This window comes from Neophocaena asiaeorientalis, unplaced genomic scaffold, assembly GCF_003031525.2.
Source record: "Neophocaena asiaeorientalis asiaeorientalis breed wild unplaced genomic scaffold, Neophocaena_asiaeorientalis_V1.1 scaffold540, whole genome shotgun sequence".
Lineage (NCBI taxonomy): Eukaryota > Metazoa > Chordata > Mammalia > Artiodactyla > Phocoenidae > Neophocaena > Neophocaena asiaeorientalis.
The window spans coordinates 3705079-3715988 of record NW_020172141.1 but is presented as its reverse complement, the minus strand read 5'-3'; the positions used below and the strand labels follow the sequence as shown (position 1 = coordinate 3715988).

General features: G+C 47.4%; 1 non-coding gene and 1 pseudogene across 1 annotated transcript; one reads left to right on the top strand and one right to left on the bottom strand.

Annotated features, from left to right (window-relative positions):
• Window positions 1-491: 491 nt before the first annotated feature.
• On the top strand, window positions 492-2815 carry LOC112404622 (ferritin light chain pseudogene; annotated as a pseudogene).
• Window positions 2816-10504: 7689 nt separating this feature from the next.
• Window positions 10505-10576, bottom strand: TRNAW-CCA (transfer RNA tryptophan (anticodon CCA)). Its single transcript has one exon. It is a non-coding gene; the product is annotated as a tRNA-Trp (tRNA).
• Window positions 10577-10910: the final 334 nt, after the last annotated feature.

Sequence of the window (10910 nt, the reverse complement as noted above, 5' to 3'; positions counted from 1 at the left end):
CTTTGTGATAAAACCGGTGCGGTCTACTCTGTCCTCCCCTCCTGATAACTAGACCAATAACTAGGGTCCAGTCACTACAAAAGTCGACCAGGGAAATGCTGGGTTTGATAAGGGAGGAAGATTCGGTTGCTGTGGGCCTGGCCAATCTGTGTCTGTAGGAACCCGGAGAGTACGGGTCTGGATCCCGAGGATGCTGGACCACGGAGTGTAGAACACATAACTGAGTGCTGGAGAGTTTATTGGAAAGGAGCACACTTCTGTGATAAGTGTTTACACGCTCTGCTGAGGATGCCAGGAGGTGGTGCGAACACACTGCAAGAAGGGCTTTTGGTGGCTTGGAGAAATAGATGGCTCTTTGCTGAGCAGAGATGCCAGAATTGGTAGGCTCAGAGAAGTGGGCAATCCAGAGCAGGCAGAGGGTGTAGGGCTGGAAAATGTACAAGCTCTGCTTCTTTGGAAGGCCGGGAAGACCCTCCGTTGAGATACAGAATATGCTGGTAGGAGGGTTCACCAGCATCACTGAGAAGCTCTGTGGGGCCGACGGTAGGGGTTCATTGCAGAACTCTGCTTACTGAACCTCAGAGACAAGTCGTCCTCAGTGAGCAGTAAGGCCAGAGTGGAAGGGGGGTGGGAGAGTGGAGGGAGTGCTTTACCTTCTGAGAGCGATGAGGACAACAAGGCATCTCGACAGGCTGGTGCTCAGTGTATACAAGCCAGTGGGATAAAGGCTTGGTTGATCCGGAGGCTGAGGTTAACCTTTACTTTTACTGACCAAGACAGAGGAAAACCGCAATATAATCAAATTAGAATGGAAAGTGGAGACATTGCTGAGGACTTTACATAAATGAAAAGTATTATAAGAGAGTGCGATGAACAATGTACGCCCACAAATTTAGGTAATTTAGATGAAACTGAAAATTCAATTCCAGTGATTCAGCAGGCGGCCGGCCTCTGTGCGCTACCCCCCTCTGGCCACAAGAGGGCGCACGAACCCCGCCCTTTCCGACCCTCCTGGAGCGCATGCGTGTTCCGGCCGCGGATGGGGCGTCTGGTCCACCAGGAGGAAAAAGCTTAGAATGCGCTTCCGGGCTTCTTATGCAGAAGCTTTCGTTTTTCTAGAATTCCCCTGTGTATTTCGTTCTTTACTTTCTCATGGTACCAGGACCTATTTTACAATAATAGCGCTCATTGAGGCGTTTGAACGTCGTACTCATAACGTGAGGGAGTTTTGTGGGGTTTGTTTTTTTTTTGTTCTGTTTTTTTTGCGGTACGCGGGCCTCTCACTGTTGTGGCCTCTCCCGTTGCGGAGCACAGGCTCCGGACGCGCAGGCTCAGCGGCTATGGCTCACGGGCCCAGCCGCTCTGCGGCATGTGGGATCTTCCCGGACCGGGCCACGATCCTGTGTCCCCTGCATCCTGTGTCCCCTGCATCGGCAGGAGGACTCTCAACCACTGCGCCACCAGGGAAGCCCATGTGAGGGAGTATTTTATAAAATTCAGAGAAAGAAACGCAGACGGGGGTGAAGGAACGGACAGAATCTTGGTCCCTTCGAGCCCAATATGAGCTGGAAGTGGGAGGGGAAACAAGCGCTCCCCTGGACGTGCTTTTATACATTTTTTAATGTTTCGCTTTCCCTGTAACGTTAAACTACTTGAAAACATTGAAAAATTGGAAAGTAGGGGTGTTAAACATCCTGTCTAGTTTATACCAAAGGAAAACTTATATGTCTACTCTCCTGGCTTTACTGGAAGCAAGGTCATCAATAACATTTAAAAAATATGCTTCTTACCTTATCTCATTTTCACTTGATATAATTGACGTTTGGCAATTTCTCACGACCCAGTGACAATCTTAAATAATTGTTCATTAATTTCAGTTTTCTCTCTTGAAGGACCCCATCGTGACTGTTTATCCCCAAAGACTAATTAAGAAACTTTTCTTCATTATTCTGGGTAGACAGCCCACTTCGTAAAACATCTGTGTTAGACTTTTCAAATAAAGGAAAAAGAACCTTTCAAACAGTTTACTGAAAGCCGGGAGGCACACTTACTCAAGTCCCTTCATAAAGAGTAACCCTGAGTTGTGCGCTCGGTGGTCCCCGCAGATCTGTCTCTTGCTTCAACAGTGTTTGGATGGAACAGACACAGGGACGCCCCTTGCTCCAGCTTCCGACCACCCCCCAACATTTTTTCCAGTCGCAATCTTCAGAATCAGCCACTCAAGCTATCCTTGGCCACTGGGACCAACCAACACCATATTTGAGCTTAACTCCTTATTACCGAATCAACCACGAGCTCCCAGATTTGTCAGAATTATTCCATCGAGATAGAAGCCACTGTCAACCGCCTGGTCAACATGCATCTGCGGGCCTCCTACACCTACCTCTCTCTGGGCTTCTATTTCGACCGCAATGAGGTGCCTCTGGAGGGCATAGGCCACTTTTTCTGCGAATTGGCCAAGGAGAAGTGCGAGGGCATAGAGCGTGTCTTGAAAATGCAAAACCAGTGCGGCTGCCTCGCCCTCTTCCAGGACGTGCAGAAGCCATCTCGAGATGAGTGGGGTAAAACCCAGGATGCTATGGAAGCCACCATTCTCATGGAGAACCCAAACCAGGCCCTTTTGGATCTACATGCCCTGGGTCCCACCCGCACAGATCTCCACCTCTGTGACTTCCTGGAGAGCCACTTCCTAGGTGAGCAGGTGAAACTCGTCACGGAGGTGGGCGACCACCTGACTAACCTCCACAGGCTGGCTGGTCCCCAGGCTGGGCTAAGCCAGTATCTCTTCCAAAGGCTCAGACTCAAGCAGCACTAGGAGGCTCTGGAGCCCAGCGGCCTTTGAGGAGCTCCTCTCTCTGCAGCCACTGGGCAGCTTGGTAACTGCCCTGGAGCCCTCTCCCAAGTCTTGGACCAAAGGGAAACAGTAAAGCTTTTTGCAGCAAAAAAAAAAAAAAAAAAATAGAGTAACCCTGAGCCCAGCAGGTTGTGCGTGGGGCTGTTTTCACTGTTAGGACAGGGGGCACTCTCCACAGCTCCCAGGGGACAGGCCCAAAGAGCCAGTCTGGTGTCTGGTCACCACTGTGAGACAATTTTCTCTGTAGTAAATCCTTGGGCTTGTTTCCAGCATAACAATAATGCTCATTGGACCAGAGAGCAATTCTTGTGGATTTTTCCCAAGAAAGAAAGTGGTGCTCTTCACAAAGTCTCCCAGCCTCTTGAATGGTGGGGAGGTGTCTTTCTGGATTTAGTTTGTTAATCCAGCATTTCTCTTGTAGCCTTGTCATCTAAAAAATTATTTCCAGTTCTCCTGAATACAGACAGAATGACTTGAATAAAAATTACAAAACAAAGCCCTTTACTAGATACTAAACAAGTTAGCCTTAAAATTTTCAAACACCCTGAAAAAAAATGTCAAAATCCCATACCTGTGTTTCAGGTGGGCAGTCTCCCTGTTAGTCTCAACGATGTCTTTCTGCAACATGGTTCTGAGCTGTGGAAGGAAAATACATCCACATCTGTCCTGGTTGACTCCGCATAAAAGGAAAGACAAAATCTTATCCAGCTGCCACGATGTTTCTTCTCAAGTGTAGTGATCACGAGAAGACAACACATCAAAGAATATATGATCAGAGATTCCGAGGGCCATTGTCTGCATTTGGGAGTGAAGAATTCTGCAAAGCAGATTGAATGCTACCCGGTGTCAGAATGAGCGTTTCTCGTCTGTCTTCACCTATGAGCTCCTACTGCTTTCATCAGCTAAATCACAATATTGAATACAATTCTAGATATTCTGCCCATGTTCCCATTACCCTAACGACTAAACCCTAAGAGTAAGACTCTCATAAACCAAGGAAAATGAAACAAAACTATGAGGGAGTTATTACTGTATGTTAATTTTATTTAAATTTTATGATTATTCAGAGCTATTATATTGCGGAGGAATGATGGCCAAGCATGTAACTAAAATTGCTGTTTAAAAATTTGCCAAATGATTTGTCAATTATACCTCAGTGAAGCTAGGGGGAAAAACACACAAAAAAATTAAATTTAAAAACGTTGTTCAATGTACCATCAATGTGTTCTATGTTAGGGTGTAAAAAAATCATATATTTTAAATAACCATCTGGAAATGGATGAAGATCAGGTGTTTTTCCACAAAGGACTTGCCCCCTTGTATACCCCCTATGCGTCCTGAACATGGTCCCCATAGATGAGGTGAAGACTTCAATTAGCTTTCAGTCCGTTTAATGCTAGTGTCAGCCTCCCTTACTTAGGACTCCTGAAGTGCCTCTTCCCATCCCAGCTGGTCTGCTGGATAAAGAAAGCTGCAGGCTGCATGGGTCTGGCTACACCCATCAGCAGTCAGTAGATACTCTATCTTACCAAACATCTTGGGATGCTTCAACAGTCCTGAGGCCTGCGAAGCACCGCCGTGTACACCAGGCGGAGCCTCCAACTGGAGAGCCACTAGCAGTAGTTGGAGCTGGGCAAGGCCTCCCCGCGAAACTCCAGGGCTGCCAGGACAGGACCCTTGCCCAGGTTCCTGAGGGCCAGGTGCAGGATCCCTGGGATGCCCTCTCAACCTCCTTTCCCTTGAACATGACCTGGTCTACCTCTCTTACCTGGTTCCACACTGATCCCTTACACTGCTTAAGGAGGTGGGAGGTCCTGGGCTGTGGAGCTGGTGAGTCCAGTGGAGCCTGGGTAGTGGCCACCAGAGCCCACCTGGCTGCTCATTCTGGGTTCGCATCGGCCCTTCTTTTCTGAACTGGCCGCTGCCCCTTCTTTGTGCTCCCCAACATCACTGCTATCAGATTTTGCAAAGCTTCCAGGGCAACCTTGCCATCTACTCCCCCAAGGATGCCCTTCATTAGGGATGCCTGCCTGCATCTCCCTGCCTGGGCTTGGGGACAAGGGGTGTGAATGTCCACGCAGCTGGGAGTCACCCAGACTAGATGTGGAGGTGTCTTCACTGCATGGAATGTGCCTGTGAGGAATTTAGGGATTTTCTTGAGGCCTGTGGAAAGGGTTGTGTCCCTAGAAAGTGGGAGGAGCTCCCGTGGGGCCAGCCCCCTATTCACAACTCACAGGAAAGGCCTGAGCCGGTGGTGAAAACGTCCAAGGTGCATGCCTTCCTACCTGTTCTGGGGAATTGGACTGGGATTTCCTCCCGTTCTCACCTGCGAGCCTCTGCCAAGCCACCGGCCCTCTCCAGGCCTCCTTAGGGAAGACTGGACCTCCTGCGGAGATGCTGACGGTTCAAAGGCCTGGTGGTACATGGTCGGAAGCTCTGAGGCTGTGGATTATTGAGCCCGCGTGGCCGGGTCTGGAGGGCGGGCCGCGGGGACAAGGAGGCTGCTGCAGGCTGAGGCTCTGAGGCAGGAGACAGATGGGCTCCAGGCTAGACATTTACAACTGGCCTCCTGTTCACACCTCCTGGGGTGAGAAGAAGATGGGCTCCATCAGGACATTCATTACCAGCCCCCTGCTTACATTTCCTGAAGCAAGAGACACACGGACTCCAGAACTACATATTTATGACCACCTGTCTATATTTCGAGATCTGCACCTCGATATAAAAACCAGTGAGAGAAATAGGGTAAATAACCAGACAGTGGACATTTTTATGGCAGGGACGGAGTGGGACTGAACCCTGTTAAAAGATCAAGAGGTCATACATTTCCCATCCTTGGGGCAAGGGAAACATTGCACATGCGCAGAAAGGCTCCTTGGGGGTCAAAAAGGAAGGGGCACCACCCCATAATAGGTGATGCTAAGGCCGTCCCATATGTCTCTGGGCTGTAATCCTTCTTGAAAAAAAGTTGCACACGCATGTTGGGGAGGGTCTTAGGGCAGGGCAGGTGTGGAAAAAGAAACCAGATAATTGGCCAGAGGTAAAGAGACCCGGAAGACCTGCCCTATATAAGTGACTTACCCGCCTCTTCACTGCGTTCCTCCTCATTGGGGGGATGCCCACACCCTTTCTCTCCGGTGTGCATCTCTGCCTTGCTTCTGTCTTAACTAAACAAATCATTTCTCTGTGAGCTCTCCCACTTGTTGTTGTGCTATGTCTCTAATAATAAACTTTGTACCTGTTTTTACAGTTTTGCCTCCGTGAGAAATGCGTTTTTCACGGGGGGCAAGAGCCAGGGGGTGTGCTGGCTGGGATTCCTGGTTTCCATCCAGGCTCCCCAGGTTCAATTCTTGGGCCGGGAATTAAGATCTCCCTTCATGCCACCACTCACTGTTGCGTCTCCGAGATCATCTCCACTTCCTTCAAGGGCGGAGAGAACCGAGGTGCTTCAGCACCGAGGTCTGGACAGCGCCCTCTGTCCTGGCAGGAGGCTCCCTAAGAGAACGTGTCCACTCCCCCTCGACCAGAGCTCGAGTCTGGAGGCAGGGGAAGGGAGCCGGCCCTGGCGTGCTGACCGCACAGGGACAGGTGGGAGACAGTTGGAGGCGGTGGACAAGTTAGGACCCTGGGAGAGCTGACCCAGAGCAGTGTGGCTGGCGGGACTCCTGGGCAACCCCAATCCTGTGCAGGTGAGAGGGCTGTCCCCACGCCCACCCCCATCCTTCCCTTCCATTGCTTAAGTGCCACAAATGTTAAAATGGGGGTTTCTGCTAAGAATCTAAGACAGCAGATATCAGATACCTGAAGTGAGCTGTGAGGCAGGCCACCAGGCAGAGTTGGAAAAAAAAAAAAAAAAGAAGTGGCTGAGAAACTGTTAGGGGATTGTTAAGCCCCTCACCTATACTGAGAGTATCAAAGGGCTCCTAGAAAGAGTTGAAGAGGATTTCTAAACGTTTGGAAACAGCTTCACAGAGGAAAGATGGTGGGGAGGTTGCTTGTCCCATAGTTCAAACCTAGTGAGAGGTTTTAACAGGCCACCTGGACAGCTTGATATGTGTCCCCCTGGGGTTTGGGGACTCAGTGGCCTGATGTATATCTTTGCTTAAGAAACCTAAGGGGCAAGAGCTGGCCAGACTAGCTGTTCATGGTGAGTTGGAAGAGGTGTCTGCACACTTTTTAAAGCACAAATTTGGGGACAAAAGATGCATGAATTCTTCCCATGGTCTAGACATTATTCATGTGCATGGGGTGGGGGCTTGAGGGGAGGTCCTCTTAGCTGCTATCCACAGGGATGCCTGGAGGGCTGATCACATCCCCTAGAAGAGAGTCCTAAATGTTGCCCCAATAGACAGCAACCAGCTGAAATAGTATTTTCACCAGGGCTAAGTGAAATTCAGAAGGATCCTCAGCACTGAGGGAGTCTCTCAAAATTCCACCAAAGTCCCAGAGAGCAGGACGCTTGCTGACGACACTACTGACCTACTGACGTGGAGACATTCCCTGCACCCTTGTTTATCCTTCCTCCCCTGCTCTGACTCAGAAGGGGTCAGAGACACCCGTTAGCAAGCTGTGGATGGAAACCAGAAGTGCAAGACCAGGAGGGAAGGGACCCCAACTTTAATTCATGTTCAGAGACTTGACTATTACATAGGATGCTTGTCATATTCACAGCCTGGGGGAGCGTTTCTTATCACAAGGGACCAGAAAAGTCATGGAATTGCCCCTCACTCTCTTCACCCGCTTTTGCTCCCTCATCCATGAGAAGGAGAACTAGAGACTGAATATCTTTGCTAAACTGGCACCTACTGTCCCTGTGCCTTCAAGACAGTCCAGTGGGGTAGAGTGTGCTACCATCTGGATATCAGGCATCATGGCATTGTGGGAAGTGGGTGATGCTCACGTGACTGGCTAGAGCCTCAGGGGTGGGGAGTTAACTACTATCTTTTTTCTTTTTTCTTTGTTAAATAAAATCTCCCCTCCCCTCTGTTCCCTGTTCTTTGTGCCACACCATGAGGCATTCTGGATCTTAGTTCCGCGACCGGGGATCAAAACTGTGTCCCTTGCAGTGGAAGCGTGGAGTCTTAACCCCTGGACCACAAGGGAAGTCTCTAACGACTATTTTTTTTTTTTCTTGGCCATGATCTGTTTCCCCTTCCTTTTTTTCTTAAGTGGATCAAAATTAAATAATTCAAGCCCTGCCTTCAAAATGAAAAAGTTTTAGTATTGTTTAGCAAAAACAATAAAACCCAAATTGTTTTAACCATCAAAACAAAAACAAAAACAAAAGAGAGAAACTGAATATCTTTTTAAGGGATGATAGGAAACAAAGTCATTGTATGATCTCAGCTCACCGTGTACATGTTCAGAACACCCTCTGAAACAAACAGCAGGTCCCATTTGCTTCCAATCCAAATTCCTTGGAGACCATGCAGTTGGCTCAGCCTCTGTAGGAGAGCATCTCTCGGGCCAGGGGCAGTATCCCAGGGCCTATCTGGCTTGAGGTAAGGAAGCACCTTCAATGGGAGAGACAATGGGCCAAAAGAATTTATCAAATACTGTATCTGTGGCAAGGCTGTGCTGTCTTTAAGTTTTACCTTCCTTTTAAAATAAAGCAATACAGCCAGCTTCGTGTGAAGCAGGAATGTACAACTAGATTAACAGAACAGAATAATCTCTAGGAAATTTTAAAATTTAAAAATATCTGATGCATTGGTGCAGGTGGAATAAACCTTTGAAATTAAGTCTAAGGCAATTTTTCTTTTTCTTCCTCTTCATCCCTACTTTTTCTGTCTAAGAAGTGATACTTTACCCACAAAAAACACCCTTGCCCCGGTTTTTCTAAAAATGTATGCTGTCTTTGTTTTCTCAATGTGGAGGGACAAGTGCTTATTCGTCTGAAATAAATGAGCTGAGGGTGAAAACTGATGACTGAAAATCTGCTCCTTATAATAAAGATGAGATTGTATGGTAATATATTATCTGACAATTTTACAACCTTTTACAATTTGACTTATGAATATATGAAAAGAGAATTTTATCAATTCACATAAGAAACTTTAAGGACACCATTAAAACTTTAAAATTAATAAGGTTTGCTTAGAACAAATTCTTAGGCTAGAATATCTACAAAATAGATTGAATGTAAAATTCTTGAAAGAAAAAGAATCTCAGGGAATTCAGAGTATTTTTTGGGCATTAAATTAAAATGTTACTCTTAGGAGATTTAAGTGAATAGAGATGTGTTGTTTTCTGCCTTAGCTAAAGAGGCAAGATCCACTTAAGACATTTAAGTTGAAACTCACACTGAAATGTGGGATCTCTAGGGTTAAGTACTGCTTTCACTGGCTCACAGTAGCAAGGGAACCTCACAGAAGAGGAGAAAATGTCACTGCAACAAAGCCCTAGGGGACGCCTTCCTGAGCATTGGGAACGGGGTGGGCGCTGTGCCCCAGCCTGTCCTCCAGCCAGTGGATCTGAGAAGGCATCTGACCCACACCAGTGAACAGAGAGCAGGGCCAAGCGTTAGCACAGCCCCATCTGTTGCTTCACACTGAGTCTGAACAGATTTTAAAGGATCAGCAAGAGTAATTTCACAGTATGAGTAAGAGAGAAAAGCAAATTGTTGTTGTTTTTTTGTTTTTGTCTTTTTAATTCTGCAGAACTAGAAAAGGAGAGTAGTTCCTGAGAGAAGAAAAGCATACCACTGAAAATGATGGGAAGTTTCAGGATTTTTTATTTTATTTTCTTCAGAGAAACAGTAAGAGGCTTCCTCCAAGATGTGGCTTCTTTGTAATGAGGTGTGAAAAGCCTTATGGGGCAACTGACTGAGTTTAAAAGAGAGGAGAATAAGACAGGGGACACCCTGGAAACTGAAATGACAATATGGTAGGATCACAGGGCTCTCTTAAGTTGCAGAATATGGAATTCCAGATGGTGGACACGTCTGAGAAGACCGCCCAAAGGGCAGAGAAAATATGAAAACAGAAAACGTTTTGAGAGAAGATTATAGATGCAGAGGATAGAGAAGCATGATTACCCTTCCATTTGGTGGTAATTATCCACCATATGGAAGGGTGAATGCATTCCTGGAAAAAGTCTGGAGCAAAAGGAACAGAAGCAATATTGAAAAATATACTTGAAAACTTTTCTAAACTGGCTGAAAAGTATTCTTTTCTAATTATTTTAATTTCCTCTGGTCCTGTTCTTTGTAGCTTTAAGGATGTGAGCAATGCGATTTAATGTAAGCTTTTTGATCATAGGTTAGACAATCTCACAGGTTAAAAATAATTTATTGAATTTTAATTTGCGTTTCTCTTTTTATGAAAGAGGTTACTTTCATGTTTAAAAATCATTTACATTTCATTTTCCAATAACTGTTTCATCCTGTCTTCTACTGTGCTGTTGGTCTCTCTTTTAAAGTGGCTTTTTGAGTGACAAGGAGAAGTGGCATTGGCCGGTTGGCATCGCGCCTCCAGGAGCTTCCCAAATCACCTCCGTCAGATATGAAAATGATGAAACAGAAATTCTAAGGCTCGTCCTCTGAACCTCGGTGCGGAGGAATAGGGAGCACGGAGGCCCGAATAGAGCCGTGGGATGAAATCCTAAGCGGCCCAAAGTCCCCAGTTAGTTTGGTGGGAAAAGGGGTAGCTGTGACCCCGACGTGACTTGAACACGCAACCTTCTGATCTGGAGTCAGACGCGCTACCATTGCGCCACGAGGTCACAGGGGCCGCTCTACTTTTGATCCTTTAAGGCTCTTTCTTCCCGCGCATCCAGGTCACTTCACCGTATAAATCTTTCGCTTTCCGAGCGAATTTCAGATCAAACTGAAAAGGATTACGTCGGGTCCGGGCGGGGAAGCGCCTGCAAAACCCGAAGCCGGGCCGGCGAAGGGGGGTGAGGGTGCGTGCAGGACCGAGTTCCCGCCCCCGGCATGGTTAAAGGGCGAAACCAAACCAGGACTCTGCGGGCACACCTGGGAGGTGACTTCGGAACTTAGCAGAAAAATAGATGCTCATGTCTCCACACCCTCCCCCCCCCCCCGCCCCCCCCCCCC